We start from the raw sequence: 12,178 nt of genomic DNA on the forward strand, positions 1-12,178 counted from the left end.
TAAACATAACCCTAACCGGAACAAGAAGCTGAACCCGAGTTAGACCCGAAAAAACACATACGGTGCCACTTTCTGCCATCAAAAAGTGCTCTCAGCGGAAGCCTTTGGCTACACCTGAACTTCCCGGGGGAGCCTTTACGCAACCCCACACTCAACAGGACTCTGCACCTGCATTCTTTCCTAACAACCCTAAACATAACCCTAACCGGAACAAGAAGCTGAACCCGACTTAGACCCGAAAAAACACGGACGGTGCCACTTTCTGCCATCAAAAAGTGCTCTCAGCGGAAGCCTTTGGCTACACCTGAACTCCCTGGGGGAGCCTTTACGCAACCCCACACTCAACAGGACTCTGCGCCTTCACTCTTTCCTAACAACCCTAAACATAACCCTAACCGGAACAAGAAGCTGAACCCGAGTTAGACCCGAAAAAACACGTACGGTGCCACTTTCTGCCATCAAAAAGTGCTCTCAGCGGAAGCCTTTGGCTACACCTGAACTCCCTGGGGGAGCCTTTACGCAACCCCACACTCAACAGGACTCTGCGCCTTCACTCTTTCCTAACAACCCTAAACATAACCCTAAGCACAACAAGAAGCTGAACCCGACTTACACCCGAAAAAACACGTACGGTGCCACTTTCTGCCATCAAAAAGTGCTCTCAGCGGAAGCCTTTGGGTACACCTGAACTCCCTGGGGGAGCCTTTACGCAACTCCACACTCAACAGGACTCTGCGCCTTCATTCTTTCCTAACAACCCTAAACATAACCCTAACCGGAACAAGAACCTGAACCAGAGTTAGACCCGAAAAAACACGTACGGTGCCACTTTCTGCCATCAAAAAGTGCTCTCAGCAGAAGCCTTTGGGTACACCTGAACTCCCTGGGGGAGCCTTTACGCAACCCCACACTCAACAGGACTCTGCGCCTTCACTCTTTCCAAACAACCCTAAACATAACCCTAACCGGAACAAGAAGCTGAACCCGAGTTAGACCCGAAAAAACACATACGGTGCCACTTTCTGCCATCAAAAAGTGCTCTCAGCGGAAGCCTTTGGCTACACCTGAACTTCCCGGGGGAGCCTTTACGCAACCCCACACTCAACAGGACTCTGCACCTGCATTCTTTCCTAACAACCCTAAACATAACCCTAACCGGAACAAGAAGCTGAACCCGACTTAGACCCGAAAAAACACGGACGGTGCCACTTTCTGCCATCAAAAAGTGCTCTCAGCGGAAGCCTTTGGCTACACCTGAACTCCCTGGGGGAGCCTTTACGCAACCCCACACTCAACAGGACTCTGCGCCTTCACTCTTTCCTAACAACCCTAAACATAACCCTAACCGGAACAAGAAGCTGAACCCGACTTAGACCCGAAAAAACACGGACGGTGCCACTTTCTGCCATCAAAAAGTGCTCTCAGCGGAAGCCTTTGGCTACACCTGAACTCCCTGGGGGAGCCTTTACGCAACCCCACACTCAACAGGACTCTGCGCCTTCACTCTTTCCTAACAACCCTAAACATAACCCTAAGCACAACAAGAAGCTGAACCCGACTTACACCCGAAAAAACACGTACGGTGCCACTTTCTGCCATCAAAAAGTGCTCTCAGCGGAAGCCTTTGGGTACACCTGAACTCCCTGGGGGAGCCTTTACGCAACTCCACACTCAACAGGACTCTGCGCCTTCATTCTTTCCTAACAACCCTAAACATAACCCTAACCGGAACAAGAACCTGAACCAGAGTTAGACCCGAAAAAACACGTACGGTGCCACTTTCTGCCATCAAAAAGTGCTCTCAGCAGAAGCCTTTGGGTACACCTGAACTCCCTGGGGGAGCCTTTACGCAACCCCACACTCAACAGGACTCTGCGCCTTCACTCTTTCCTAACAACCCTAAACATAACCCTAACCGGAACAAGAAGCTGAACCCGACGTAGACCCGAAAAAACACGGACGGTGCCACTTTCTGCCATCAAAAAGTGCTCTCAGCGGAAGTTCTCGGGTACACCTGAACTCCCTGGGGGAGCCTTTACGCAACCCCACACTCAACAGGGCTCTGCGCCTTCACTCTTTCCAAACAACCCTAAACATAACCCTAAGCACAACAAGAAGCTGAACCCGACTTAGACCCGAAAAAACACGGACGGTGCCACTTTCTGCCATCAAAAAGTGCTCTCAGCGGAAGCCTTTGGCTACACCTGAACTCCCTGGGGGAGCCTTTACGGAACCCCACACTCAACAGGGCTCCGCGCCTTCACTCTTTCCAAACAACCCTAAACATAACCCTAACCGGAACAAGAAGCTGAACCCGACTTAGACCCGAAAAAACACGGACGGTGCCACTTTCTGCCATCAAAAAGTGCTCTCAGAAGAAGCCTTTGGCTACACCTGAACTCCCTGGGGGAGCCTTTACGCAACCCCACACTCAACAGGACTCTGCGCCTTCACTCTTTCCAAACAACCCTAAACATAACCCTAACCGGAACAAGAAGCTGAACCCGAGTTAGACCCGAAAAAACACGGACGGTGCCACTTTCTGCCATCAAAAAGTGCTCTCAGCGGAAGCCTTTGGGTACACCTGAACTCCCTGGGGGAGCCGTTATGCAACCCCACACTCAACAGGACTCTGCGCCTTCACTCTTTCCAAACAACCCTAAACATAACCCTAACCGGAACAAGAAGCTGAACCCGAGTTAGACCCGAAAAAACACATACGGTGCCACTTTCTGCCATCAAAAAGTGCTCTCAGCGGAAGCCTTTGGCTACACCTGAACTTCCCGGGGGAGCCTTTACGCAACCCCACACTCAACAGGACTCTGCGCCTTCACTCTTTCCTAACAACCCTAAACATAACCCTAACCGGAACAAGAAGCTGAACCCGACTTAGACCCAAAAAAACACATACGGTGCCACTTTCTGCCATCAAAAAGTGCTCTCAGCGGAAGCCTTTGGCTACACCTGAACTCCCTGGGGGAGCCTTTACGCAACCCCACACTCAACAGGACTCTGCGCCTTCACTCTTTCCTAACAACCCAAAACATAACCCTAAGCACAACAAGAAGCTGAACCCGACTTACACCCGAAAAAACACGTACGGTGCCACTTTCTGCCATCAAAAAGTGCTCTCAGCGGAAGCCTTTGGGTACACCTGAACTCCCTGGGGGAGCCTTTACGCAACCCCACACTCAACAGGACTCTGCGCCTTCACTCTTTCCTAACAACCCTAAACATAACCCTAACCGGAACAAAAAGCTGAACCTGACGTAGACCCGAAAAAACACGGATGGTGCCACTTTCTGCCATCAAAAAGTGCTCTCAGCGGAAGTTCTCGGGTACACCTGAACTCCCTGGGGGAGCCTTTACGCAACCCCACACTCAACAGGACTCTGCGCCTTCACTCTTTCCTAACAACCCTAAACATAACCCTAACCGGAACAAGAAGCTGAACCCGAGATAGACCCGAAAAAACACGGACGGTGCCACTTTCTGCCATCAAAAAGTGCTCTCAGCGGAAGCCTTTGGGTACACCTGAACTCCCTGGGGGAGCCTTTACGCAACCCCACACTCAACAGGGCTCCGCGCCTTCACTCTTTCCAAACAACCCTAAACATAACCCTAACCGGAACAAGAAGCTGAACCCGACTTAGACCCGAAAAAACACGGACGGTGCCACTTTCTGCCATCAAAAAGTGCTCTCAGAAGAAGCCTTTGGCTACACCTGAACTCCCTGGGGGAGCCTTTACGCAACCCCACACTCAACAGGACTCTGCGCCTTCACTCTTTCCAAACAACCCTAAACATAACCCTAACCGGAACAAGAAGCTGAACCCGACTTACACCCGAAAAAACACGGACGGTGCCACTTTCTGCCATCAAAAAGTGCTCTCAGCGGAAGCCTTTGGCTACACCTGAACTCCCTGGGGGAGCCTTTACGCAACCCATACTCAACAGGACTCTGCGCCTTCACTCTTTCCAAACAACCCTAAACATAACCCTAACCGGAACAAGAAGCTGAACCCGAGTTAGACCCGAAAAAACACGGACGGTGCCACTTTCTGCCATCAAAAAGTGCTCTCAGCGGAAGCCTTTGGCTACACCTGAACTCCCTGGGGGAGCCTTTACGCAACCCCACACTCAACAGGACTCTGCGCCTTCACTCTTTCCAAACAACCCTAAACATAACCCTAACCGGAACAAGAAGCTGAACCCGAGTTACACCCGAAAAAACACGGACGGTGCCACTTTCTGCCATCAAAAGTGCTCTCAGCAGAAGCCTTTGGGTACACCTGAACTCCCTGGGGGAGCCTTTACGCAACCCCACACTCAACAGGACTCTGCGCCTTCACTCTTTCCAAACAACCCTAAACATAACCCTAACCGGAACAAGAAGCTGAACCCGAGTTAGACCCGAAAAAACACGGACGGTGCCACTTTCTGCCATCAAAAAGTGCTCTCAGCGGAAGCCTTTGGCTACACCTGAACTCCCTGGGGGAGCCTTTACGCAACCCACACTCAACAGGACTCTGCGCCTTCACTCTTTCCTAACAACCCTAAACATAACCCTAAGCAGAACAAGAAGCTGAACCCGACTTAGACCCGAAAAAACACGGACGGTGCCACTTTCTGCCATCAAAAAGTGCTCTCAGCGGAAGCCTTTGGCTACACCTGAACTCCCTGGGGGAGCCTTTACGCAACCCCACACTCAACAGGGCTCTGCGCCTTCACTCTTTCCAAACAACCCTAAACATAACCCTAAGCACAACAAGAAGCTGAACCTGACTTAGACCCGAAAAAACACGGACGGTGCCACTTTCTGCCATCAAAAAGTGCTCTCAGCGGAAGCCTTTGGCTACACCTGACCTCCCTGGGGGCGCCTTTACGGAACCCCACACTCAACAGGGCTCCGCGCCTTCACTCTTTCCTAACAACCCTAAACATAACCCTAACCGGAACAAGAAGCTGAACCCGACTTAGACCCGAAAAAACACGGATGGTGCCACTTTCTGCCATCAAAAAGTGCTCTCAGAAGAAGCCTTTGGCTACACCTGAACTCCCTGGGGGAGCCTTTACGCAACCCCACACTCAACAGGACTCTGCGCCTTCACTCTTTCCAAACAACCCTAAACATAACCCTAACCGGAACAAGAAGCTGAACCCGACTTACACCCGAAAAAACACGGACGGTGCCACTTTCTGCCATCAAAAAGTGCTCTCAGCGGAAGCCTTTGGCTACACCTGAACTCCCTGGGGGAGCCTTTACGCAACCCCACACTCAACAGGACTCTGCGCCTTCACTCTTTCCAAACAACCCTAAACATAACCCTAACCGGAACAAGAAGCTGAACCCGACTTAGACCCGAAAAAACACGTACGGTGCCACTTTCTGCCATCAAAAGTCATCTCAGCAGAAGCCTTTGGGTACACCTGAACTCCCTGGGGGAGCCTTTACGCAACCCCACACTCAACAGGACTCTGCGCCTTCACTCTTTCCAAACAACCCTAAACATAACCCTAACCAGAACAAGAAGCTGAACCCGACTTACACCCGAAAAAACACATACGGTGCCACTTTCTGCCATCAAAAAGTGCTCTCAGAAGAAGCCTTTGGGTACACCTGAACTCCCTGGGGGAGCCTTTACGGAACCCCACACTCAACAGGGCTCTACGCCTTCACTCTTTCCAAACAACCCTAAACATAACCATAACTGGAACAAGAAGCTGAACCCGAGTTAGACCCGAAAAAACACGGACGGTGCCACTTTCTGCCATCAAAAAGTGCTCTCAGCGGAAGCCTTTGGGTACACCTGAACCCCCTGGGGGAGCCTTTACGCAACCCCACACTCAACAGGACTCTGCGCCTTCACTCTTTCCAAACAACCCTAACCATAACCCTAAGCACAACAAGAAGCTGAACCCGAGTTAGACCCAAAAAAAACACGTACGGTGCCACTTTCTGCCATCAAAAAGTGCTCTCAGCGGAAGCCTTTGGGTACACCTGAACCCCCTGGGGGAGCCGTTATGCAACCCCACACTCAACAGGACTCTGCGACTTCACTCTTTCCTAACAACCCTAAACATAACCCTAACCGGAACAAGAAGCTGAACCCGACTTACACCCGAAAAAACACAGACGGTGCCACTTTCTGCCATCAAAAAGTGCTCTCAGTGGAAGCCTTTGGGTACACCTGAACTCCCTGGGGGAGCCTTTACGCAACCCCACACTCAACAGGACTCTGCGCCTTCACTCTTTCCAAACAACCCTAAACATAACCCTAACCGGAACAAGAAGCTGAACCCGACTTAGACCCAAAAACACACGGACGGTGCCACTTCCTGCCATCAAAAAGTGCTCTCAGCGGAAGCCTTTGGCTACACCTGAACTCCCTGGAGGAGCCTTTACGCAACCCAACACTCAACAGGGCTCTGCGCCTTCACTCTTTCCAAACAACCCTAAACATAACCCTAACCGGAACAAGAAGCTGAACCCGACTTAGACCCGAAAAAACACGGACGGTGCCACTTTCTGCCATCAAAAAGTGCTCTCAGCGGAAGCCTTTGGGTACACCTGAACTCCCTGGGGGAGCCTTTACGCAACCCCACACTCAACAGGACTCTGCGCCTTCACTCTTTCCTAACAACCCTAAACATAACCCTAACCGGAACAAGAAGCTGAACCCGAGTTAGACCCGAAAAAACACGGACGGTGCCACTTTCTGCCATCAAAAAGTGCTCTCAGCGGAAGCCTTTGGCTACACCTGAACTCCCTGGGGGAGCCTTTACGCAACCCCACACTCAACAGGACTCTGCGCCTTCACTCTTTCCAAACAACCCTAAACATAACCCTAAGCACAACAAGAAGCTGAACCCGACTTAGACCCGAAAAAACACGGACGGTGCCACTTTCTGCCATCAAAAAGTGCTCTCAGCGGAAGCCTTTGGGTACACCTGAACTCCCTGGGGGCGCCTTTACGGAACCCCACACTCAACAGGGCTCCGCGCCTTCACTCTTTCCTAACAACCCTAAACATAACCCTAACCGGAACAAGAAGCTGAACCCGACTTAGACCCGAAAAAACACGGACGGTGCCACTTTCTGCCATCAAAAAGTGCTCTCAGCGGAAGCCTTTGGCTACACCTGAACTCCCTGGGGGAGCCTTTACGCAACCCCACACTCAACAGGACTCTGCGCCTTCACTCTTTCCAAACAACCCTAAACATAACCCTAACCGGAACAAGAAGCTGAACCCGACTGACACCCGAAAGAACACGGACGGTGCCACTTTCTGCCATCAAAAAGTGCTCTCAGCGGAAGCCTTTGGCTACACCTGAACTCCCTGGGGGAGCCTTTACGCAACCCACACTCAACAGGACTCTGCGCCTTCACTCTTTCCAAACAACCCTAAACATAACCCGAACCGGAACAAGAAGCTGAACCCGACTTAGACCCGAAGAAACACGGACGGTGCCACTTTCTGCCATCAAAAAGTGCTCTCAGCAGAAGCCTTTGGCTACACCTGAACTCCCAGGGGAGCCTTTACGCAACCCACACTCAACAGGACTCTGCGTCTTCACTCTTTCCTAACAACCCTAAACATAACCCTAACCGGAACAAGAAGATGAACCCGACTTACACCCGAAAAAACACGGACGGTGCCACTTTCTGCCATCAAAAAGTGCTCTCAGCGGAAGCCTTTGGCTACACCTGAACTCCCTGGGGGAGCCTTTACGCAACCCCACACTCAACAGGGCTCTGCGCCTTCACTCTTTCCAAACAACCCTAAACATAACCCTAAGCACAACAAGAAGCTGAACCCGACTTAGACCCGAAAAAACACGGACGGTGCCACTTTCTGCCATCAAAAAGTGCTCTCAGCGGAAGCCTTTGGCTACACCTGAACTCCCTGGGGGCGCCTTTACGGAACCCCACACTCAACAGGGCTCCGCGCCTTCACTCTTTCCAAACAACCCTAAACATAACCCTAACCGGAACAAGAAGCTGAACCCGACTTAGACCCGAAAAAACACGGACGGTGCCACTTTCTGCCATCAAAAAGTGCTCTCAGCGGAAGCCTTTGGCTACACCTGAACTCCCTGGGGGAGCCTTTACGCAACCCCACACTCAACAGGACTCTGCGCCTTCACTCTTTCCAAACAACCCTAAACATAACCCTAACCGGAACAAGAAGCTGAACCCGACTTACACCCGAAAAAACACGGACGGTGCCACTTTCTGCCATCAAAAAGTGCTCTCAGCGGAAGCCTTTGGGTACACCTGAACTCCCTGGGGGAGCCTTTACGCAACCCCACACTCAACAGGACTCTGCGCCTTCACTCTTTCCAAACAACCCTAAACATAACCCTAACCGGAACAAGAAGCTGAACCCGAGTTAGACCCGAAAAAACACGGACGGTGCCACTTTCTGCCATCAAAAAGTGCTCTCAGCGGAAGCCTTTGGCTACACCTGAACTCCCTGGGGGAGCCTTTACGCAACCCACACTCAACAGGACTCTGCGTCTTCACTCTTTCCTAACAACCCTAAACATAACCCTAACCGGAACAAGAAGCTGAACCCGACTTAGACCCGAAAAAACACGGACGGTGCCACTTTCTGCCATCAAAAAGTGCTCTCAGCGGAAGCCTTTGGCTACACCTGAACTCCCTGGGGGAGCCTTTACGCAACCCCACACTCAACAGGACTCTGCGCCTTCACTCTTTCCAAACAACCCTAAACATAACCCTAACCGGAACAAGAAGCTGAACCCGAGTTAGACCCGAAAAAACACGGACGGTGCCACTTTCTGCCATCAAAAAGTGCTCTCAGCGGAAGCCTTTGGGTACACCTGAACTCCCTGGGGGAGCCTTTACGGAACCCCACACTCAACAGGGCTCTGCGCCTTCACTCTTTCCTAACAACCCTAAACATAACCCTAACCGGAACAAGAAGCTGAACCCGAGTTAGACCCGAAAAAACACGGACGGTGCCACTTTCTGCCATCAAAAAGTGCTCTCAGAAGAAGCCTTTGGCTACACATGAACTCCCTGGGGGAGCCTTTACGCAACCCCACACTCAACAGGACACCGCGCCTTCACTCTTTCCAAACAACCCTAAACATAACCCTAAGCAGAACAAGAAGCTGAACCCGACTTAGACCCGAAAAAACACGGACGGTGCCACTTTCTGCCATCAAAAAGTGCTCTCAGCGGAAGCCTTTGCCTACACCTGAACTCCCTGGGGGAGCCTTTACGCAACCCCACACTCAACAGGACTCTGCGCCTTCACTCTTTCCAAACAACCCTAAACATAACCCGAACCGGAACAAGAAGCTGAACCCGAGTTAGACCCGAAAAAACACGGACGGTGCCACTTTCTGCCATCAAAAAGTGCTCTCAGCGGAAGCCTTTGGGTACACCTGAACTCCCTGGGGGAGCCTTTACGGAACCCCACACTCAACAGGACTCTGCGCCTTCACTCTTTCCAAACAACCCTAAACATAACCCTAACCGGAACAAGAAGCTGAACCCGACTTAGACCCGAAAAAACACGGACGGTGCCACTTTCTGCCATCAAAAAGTGCTCTCAGAAGAAGCCTTTGGCTACACATGAACTCCCTGGGGGAGCCTTTACGCAACCCCACACTCAACACTACTCCGCGCCTTCACTCTTTCAAACAACCCTAAACATAACCCTAACTGGAATAAAAAGCTGAACCCGACTTAGACCCGAAGAAACACGGACGGTGCCACTTTCTGCCATCAAAAAGTGCTCTCAGCGGAAGCCTTTGGGTACACCTGAACTCCCTGGGGGAGCCTTTACAGAACCCCACACTCAACAGGTCTCTGCGCCTTCACTCTTTCCAAACAACCCTAAACATAACCCTAACCGGAACAAGAAGCTGAACCCGAGTTAGACCCGAAAAAACACATACGGTGCCACTTTCTGCCATCAAAAAGTGCTCTCAGCGGAAGCCTTTGGGTACACCTGAACTCCCTGGGGGAGCCTTTACGCAACCCCACACTCAACAGGACTCCGCGCCTTCACTCTTTCAAACAACCCTAAACATAACCCTAACTGGAATAAAAAGCTGAACCCGACTTAGACCCGAAGAAACACGGACGGTGCCACTTTCTGCCATCAAAAAGTGCTCTCAGCGGAAGCCTTTGGCTACACCTGAACTCCCTGCGGGAGCCTTTACGCAACCCCTCACTCAACAGGACTCTGCGTCTTCACTCTTTCCAAACAACCCTAAACATAACCCTAACCGCAACAAGAAGCTGAACCCGACTTAGACCCGAAAAAACACGGACGGTGCCACTTTCTGCCATCAAAAAGTGCTCTCAGCGGAAGCCTTTGGCTACACCTGAACTCCCTGGGGGAGCCTTTACGCAACCCCACACTCAACAGGACTCTGCGCCTTCACTCTTTCCAAACAACCCTAAACATAACCCTAACCGGAACAAGAAGCTGAACCCGAGTTAGACCCGAAAAAACACATACGGTGCCACTTTCTGCCATCAAAAGTGATCTCAGCGGAAGCCTTTGGCTACACCTGAACTCCCTGGGGGAGCCTTTACGCAACCCCACACTCAACAGGACTCTGCGCCTTCACTCTTTCCTAACAACCCTAAACATAACCCTAACCGGAACAAGAAGCTGAACCCGACTTAGACCCAAAAAAACACGGACGGTGCCACTTTCTGCCATCAAAAAGTGCTCTCAGCGGAAGCCTTTGGCTACACCTGAACTCCCTGGGGGAGCCTTTACGCAACCCCACACTCAACAGGACTCTGCGCCTTCACTCTTTCCAAACAACCCTAAACATAACCCTAACCGGAACAAGAAGCTGAACCCGAGTTAGACCCAAAAAAACACGGACGGTGCCACTTTCTGCCATCAAAAAGTGCTCTCAGCGGAAGCCTTTGGCTACACCTGAACTCCCTGGGGGAGCCTTTACGCAAACCCACACTCAACAGGACTCTGCGCCTTCACTCTTTCCTAACAACCCTAAACATAACCCTAACCGGAACAAGAAGCTGAACCCGACTTAGACCCGAAGAAACACGGACGGTGCCACTTTCTGCCATCAAAAAGTGCTCTCAGCGGAAGCCTTTGGCTACACCTGAACTCCCTGGGGGAGCCTTTACGCAACCCCACACTCAACAGGACTCTGCATCTTCACTCTTTCCTAACAACCCTAAACATAACCCTAACCGGAACAAGAAGCTGAACCCGACTTACACCCGAAAAAACACATACGGTGCCACTTTCTGCCATCAAAAAGTGCTCTCAGAAGAAGCCTTTGGCTACACCTGAACTCCCTGGGGGAGCCTTTACGCAACCCCACACTCAACAGGACTCTGCGCCTTCACTCTTTCCTAACAACCCTAAACATAACCCTAACCGGAACAAGAAGCTGAACCCGACTTAGACCCGAAAAAAACGTACGGTGCCACTTTCTGCCATCAAAAAGTGCTCTCAGCGGAAGCCTTTGGCTACATCAGAACTCCCTGGGGGAGCCTTTACGGAACCCCACGCTCAACAGGGCTCTACGCCTTCACGCTTTCCAAACAATCCTAAACATAACCCTAAGCACAACAAGAAGCTGAACCCGAGTTAGACCCAAAAAAAACACGTACGGTGCCACTTTCTGCCATCAAAAAGTGCTCTCAGCGGAAGCCTTTGGGTACACCTGAACCCCCTGGGGGAGCCGTTATGCAACCCCACACTCAACAGGACTCTGCGACTTCACTCTTTCCTAACAACCCTAAACATAACCCTAACCGGAACAAGAAGCTGAACCAGACTTACACCCGAAAAAACACGGACGGTGCCACTTTCTGCCATCAAAAAGTGCTCTCAGCGGAAGCCTTTGGGTACACCTGAACTCCCTGGGGGAGCCTTTACGGAACCCCACACTCAACAGGGCTCTACGCCTTCACTCTTTCCAAACAACCCTAAACATAACCATAACTGGAACAAGAAGCTGAACCCGAGTTAGACCCGAAAAAACACGGACGGTGCCACTTTCTGCCATCAAAAAGTGCTCTCAGCGGAAGCCTTTGGGTACACCTGAACCCCCTGGGGGAGCCTTTACGCAACCCCACACTCAACAGGACTCTGCGCCTTCACTCTTTCCAAACAACCCTAAACATAACCCTAACCGGAACAAGAAG

The sequence above is a fragment of the Anser brachyrhynchus genome (genome assembly GCF_964034855.1).
Source record: "Anser brachyrhynchus genome assembly, chromosome: 3".
In the NCBI taxonomy this organism is placed as follows: Eukaryota; Metazoa; Chordata; class Aves; order Anseriformes; family Anatidae; genus Anser; species Anser brachyrhynchus.